The sequence below is a fragment of the Chanodichthys erythropterus genome, chromosome 10 (genome assembly GCF_024489055.1).
Source record: "Chanodichthys erythropterus isolate Z2021 chromosome 10, ASM2448905v1, whole genome shotgun sequence".
Lineage (NCBI taxonomy): Eukaryota > Metazoa > Chordata > Actinopteri > Cypriniformes > Xenocyprididae > Chanodichthys > Chanodichthys erythropterus.
In genome coordinates this window covers 21727223-21733245 of record NC_090230.1, presented here as the reverse complement: position 1 = coordinate 21733245, position 6023 = coordinate 21727223, and positions in this window count along the sequence as shown.

The window sequence follows — 6023 nt, the reverse complement described above, 5'->3', positions numbered from 1 at the left end:
TGGTTAGATTTGGACTGTTAGCATGTGGTTTTAGTTGGTGTGCGTCAATGACAACATGTAAGTGTGATGTCTATTATTATTGTTACTTTGAGTTCGTTCTTTTCACTGTTTAGTATCGTAATAAGTGATGACTCATCCTTAAGCTAAGCTAATAATGACTGTTGATGAAAGATGTCATTTGTATGAGTGATTATTAACAGTCACTATTCATGCTGTAACCATTTAATTGCTGCATCTTATTACTTTATACAGCGAATTGTTGGCCTGCTTTTAATTTATGTTATCCTCATATTATTCTAATGTCCTAGCATGTGAGAATAATGCTGTACTATTTGTTATAATAATGCAGTTTAGCACCACACCTTCACACCTGTATCCCTGTATACCATACCGTGGTGATTGCTAATTCTGAATAGATAGCACACGTACGTCTGCAAGACGTCTGTTAAAGATCACTTCATCTGGAAAGCATCTGCTGTTTACAAACATCTAATATACGTCTTTAAGATGTCAGTTTTACATACATTGTAAATCATAAACATCTTAAAGACGTCTTCTAAACGTCTATTTGACATCTGACAGGATACGTCCTATAGACGTATTCCAGATGAGCAAACACCCTAAATAATACGTCTTCCAGACGTAAACACGCACATCAAATACACGTCTCCGAGATGTACGTGTGCTATCAGGGGATTACTCCAGTATCTGTCTCCCTGAGTCGTGACTGATGTCTTGTGAATGCAACTTACAACCAGTTAACAGAGTCATTCCTCTTTTTAACAGTTATATTTGACTTTATTCTGACTTACTCTGAAATTATTGACTCTAGTAGATTATAAATCCATAATACCTCAAATCTACGCTCAGGTTAGTAACGGACTACCCACACAGCAGGGGACTCCTAGGCGGATCCGCATTCAAGTCGACAAACCCGCGTGACTGTCACATTCGTTTTGACGCCGCCCAGAGGATCAGGTCCGCATCCGGGCGACGCCATAAATTCTACTGTCAATCAGCGGGTCTTGAGCGGACCCATTTCGGATCCGCGGACGCGCGCGCGCCTTTACTGTAACGGTTGTATCAATTTGCGGAGCAGCGGGACCCGCCGTGGAGGTAAGGTTTTAATCACGGATGCAGCGCGTTAGATTTACATTACAGTTATGTAACTGAAAATTGTTCTGATCAAAAAAAAAAAAACCTTTTTTAGGCACACACAGAGATCAAGAATCAGCGTATGAATCTCAACGACGGTGACAAGCAACATATTCTGATCAACAGATCAACTCTGAACATTAGAAAACAAGCTACTAAAAAGTCACAGAAAAACAGCAAAATTTAAATAGTGAGAATAAAGAAAATTACTAATTTCATAAATAATTTATTCATGCAGCAATGCATGATGGGAGCCGTGGATGAGTTTTGATTGGTGGCACCCAGAATGCACTGCAACATGCTTTATGATGGTCACCATTGTTGAGATTCACAGGCTGATTCTTGATGTCTGTGTCTAAAATGAAAGCCTTTTTTTCTTTCTAAGAACAACTTTTGATGGTTGAATTATTTTGAAAAAAAAACTGGATCTTCTGCTGTAGAATCACAGTGCTGCTGTAATCAATAACGTAAATCTAACTCAGAGATTGAGCTCTAAATGAGTTCAGTGATTCAGATCAAATAATGATTATGTGAAAACATAACCAACACCTGATCATCTTTTAACTTTTCTTGTCTGGTTGGTTTTAATGCAGTTAAAACTGCCCAAATAAATTTAATATTAAAAAGTCAAGGATCAAGAGCTCAACTAAAGCAAACCCTGACCTCTGTGATGGTGTCTTAAAAATTGTGATTTTCTCCTTTGGTGATTCTGCTTGTTATCATCAGGTGTCTTCAATAATGCTCAATCATCACTCAATTAATTACTTAATTATCTCATTAACTTTAACACCGCTTCAGTGGGTGGAAAAAAAATATGGCAGGACTTTTACTTTTTGAGCCCTGGACTTTCCACCTCTGCGCGATACCTCCGCGGTGGATCCGCCACGGAGTCCTTTTGCTGTGTGGGTACAGTTAAGGTGGAGCAGTGGGGCACACCAACTAATAGGCCTATTTTAGAGCTCTGACTAAAGGCTGGTTCACACTGTGCGATTTTGGCCATGATTTGGTCGTCTGAGACAAATTTTGCAAATCCTAAAAGATTCCTATAATCCTAGCCTAAAATCTGTTGTCTTTGATCACTAGTTTGACATGTTCACAGACAGCCGGTTAATGACCGTTGGGATCAAATTTTACCTCCGACGAAATAATGGCAATGTCAGAAGATTTGGCGCACAGTCCTCCAGTGTGACTTCTCCTACGATGAATGACAAATTGTCTTTGTTTTTCAAGACAAGCCGTGATCAAAATTAATGATATAGATGTCTTTGTTAGCCACCATTTCAGTTCTGTGTGTAATGCACCGTCATCGACTGTGTATGTTTTGATGATGTAAAACTCCGGACAGGTTTTCATGCGCACGTCCGTTTTTAACGTGTCTTGACTGCCGTACAGTCTGACATTAATGACAGCTGAGATCCCACAGTGTGACATGAGGATCATGTTCGTACAGTCTGACAAGTAACCATCGTAAAGGACTATTATAAATCGCACAGTGTGAACCCGGCTTAACACACTGGCATTAGTTATGTATACTTAGACTGTGTAGGCTAATAATGGTTCAGAACCATTTCCGTTCAGAACAACATCGGGTTGTCAGACCAATCTGAATAGGGTGAGCCATAATCTCTGATTATTGTAATATTATTCTAAGTGTACGGGAGAAAACACTGCATGCTTATCAAGTTACCATTAGAAAGGTTAGATTGGTCAGCTTGGTTCTATGGTAATGGTCATGACCTCTGGTTAGATATAGTCTTGCTTTAATTCAGTGTGTTCAGATCTATGGGGACTAAGTAACATACTTTTAAAAAATAAGCAAGCATGGTGCGGTGTTTAAAGTATTAGTCATCGCCTCTGTCTAATGACCAAGACTGACGAGTTTGTGTATCCGGCCAGTATGAGACTCAAAGAGTTATAAGAATCCGAATAAACAAGTACAGTAAGAGCAAAGAGTTAAAGGGATAGTTCACCCAAAAGTGAAAATTTGATGATTATCTGCTTAACCCTAGGGCATCCAAGATGTAGATGACTTTGTTTCTTCAGTAGAACACAAATGATGATTTTTAACTCCAACCGTTGCCGTCTGTCAGCCGTATAATGCATGTCAATGGTAACACAATCTATAAGAGTCAAAAAACACATGCACAGACAAATCCAAATTAAACCCTGCAGCTCGTGACAACACATTGATGTCCTAAGACACAAAAAATCCGTTTGTGTGAGAAACCGAACAGTATATTATTTTTTACCTCTAATACACCACTATGTCCAACTGCCTTGCGCACGACATCCGGTGCGTGAGGTGTGTACGCGCTTTAGCATAGTTTAAAGGATTAGTCCACTTTGAAATAAAATTTCCTGATAATTTACTCACCCCCATGTCATCCAAGATGTTCAAGTCTTTCTTTCTTTGGTCGAAAAGAAATTAAGGTTTTTCATGAAAACATTCCAGGATTATTCAAAATTACAGTTTCAGTGCAGCTTCAAAGGACTTTAAACAATACCAATAAGGGTCTTATCTAGCAAAACGATCGGTATATTCTTTATAAACACAAATGATCGCCTTGCAAGTGCAGCAAATCATATTAGAATGAGTTCTGAAGGATCATGTAACGCTGAAGACTGGAGTAATGATGCTGAAAATTCAGCTTTGCCATCAGAGGAATAAATTATATTTTCAAATAGAAAATTTTATTTTTTAAATTGTAATAATATTTCACAATATCACTGTTTTTACTGTATTTTTAATTAAATAAATGCAGCCTTGGTGAGTAAACAAATTTTTTTTTAAAAAACATTAATCTTACCGATTCCAAACTTTTGACTGGTACTATATAAGAATGTTAAAATTATGTTAGGTTCCTGTGATGGGTAGGTTTAGGAATAGTAGGGAAGGACAATAGTAAATTGAGTCAGCATTATAGGTGCATTCACACTTGTAGTTCGGTTCGTTTGGTTCATTTGGTCCGGACCAAAGAAGAAAAAAAAACAGTCCTGGTCTGATTATTGTTCAGATTAGCAATTTCATCACCGAACCAAAAGATACCGAACCTAAAGGCATAGGGATACATTCACAACGTGATTGGTCAGAATTTATGACGTATTGCCTATTTTGAGACGGAACTTACCGAACATCCAAAGCAGTGCTATGTGCTGAATGCGCTCGTTGTGTGTGTGTAACCTGCATGTGATGGTATTTTGGCCAGCTAGGAACTCATGAAGAGCTTATAGCTTAGATTATAAAATGTGTAAAGTAGTCCAAACAGCGGAGGGAATCCATCCGTCACACACACACACACACACACACACACACACACACACAATCAGCTGCATGGAGACGCACGTCTGATGCCTGTCATGGGCAAACCGACATGCGTGAGGATTCTGTCCTTTTTATGGTCTCTTCTTCCTGTTTTTGGTTCGTTTACGTCTTTGGTCCGTGTTGCATTCATATTGAACCTCACCAGAGTTTGTTTGGAAGCAGACCAAGACCCATCTTTTCAGCGCTTGTTTGGTGCGCACCAGGGTTCGGATGGCAGCATTCACATGTTTAAATGAACCGCACTAACCGAGCAATTGCACCAGGGTTCGCACCAGGGCCCTTAGGGTGCGTTCACACTTGTCACGTTTGGTTTGATTAAAACGAACCCTGGTGCGATTGCTCGATTAGTGCGGTTCATTTGAACATGAACGATGCCATCCAAAACCTGGTGCGCACCAAACAAGCGGACCGAGACCACTGAAAAGATGGGTCTTGGTCCGCTTCCAAACGAACTCTGGTGCAGTTCGAATGATATATGAACGCAACACAGACCAAAGACATGTAAACGAACCAAAAACAGGAAGACGAGACCCTAAAAAGGACAGAATCGTCACGCATGTCGGTTTGTCTTGTCATAGTCGTGAGTTTGCCCATGACAGGCATCAGACGCGCGTCTCCACGCAGCAGATCGTTTGTGTGTGTGTGATGGATGGATTCCCACCGCTGTTTTGACTAGTTTACACATTTTATAAGCTCTTCTCGAGTTCCCAGCTGGCCGAAATACCATCACATGCAGGTTACACACACACAACGAGCACATTTACCTCAGCACACAGCACTGCTTTGGATATTCGGTAAGTTCCGTCTCAAAATAGGCAATACGTCATAAAATCTGACCAATCACGTTGTGAATGTATCCCTATGTCTTCAGGTTCGGTATCTTTTGGTTAGGTGATAAAATTGCTAATCTGAACGCTAATCGGACCAGGACTAAATGTTTTTTTTTTCTTCTTTGGTCCAGACCAAATTAACCAAACAAACCAAACTACAAGTGTGAACGCACCTTTAGTCTCATATAAAACATTGTCCTTGTGGAGTCCAATTAAAGGCATTAGACTTCCATTCATTTTGTCAGGTCAATGACATTTTCTACCACCCAAACCCTACTCCTAAACCTACCCATCACAGAAATGTGCACATCATTAGATTTCACGTTGGCCACAATTATTGGCACACTTTTATTCAATACTTTTTGCAACATCCTTTTTGCCAAGATAACAGCTCTGATTATTCACCTATATATGAACCTGTATAAAGAAAGCAAGTTGCTATGGCTACTTACTGTACATACCCTGAAAGTTACCCATTTTTGGAACCGAAAGTTGAGGTTATTCGCTTATTTACTCTTAAACATAGAATTACCTGCAATTGATTCTTTGTGATGATTTCTTTATTAATAATAAAGAAGATTATTAATAATATAATAATTATATTATTCTGTAAATGTTTCTCTTTGTGAGGTTTAATTTGTTAGATATTGACAGATAGCACAGTAGTTAGAGATATAGAATTTCAGATTCATAGATAGATACTGTCACCTCCCACG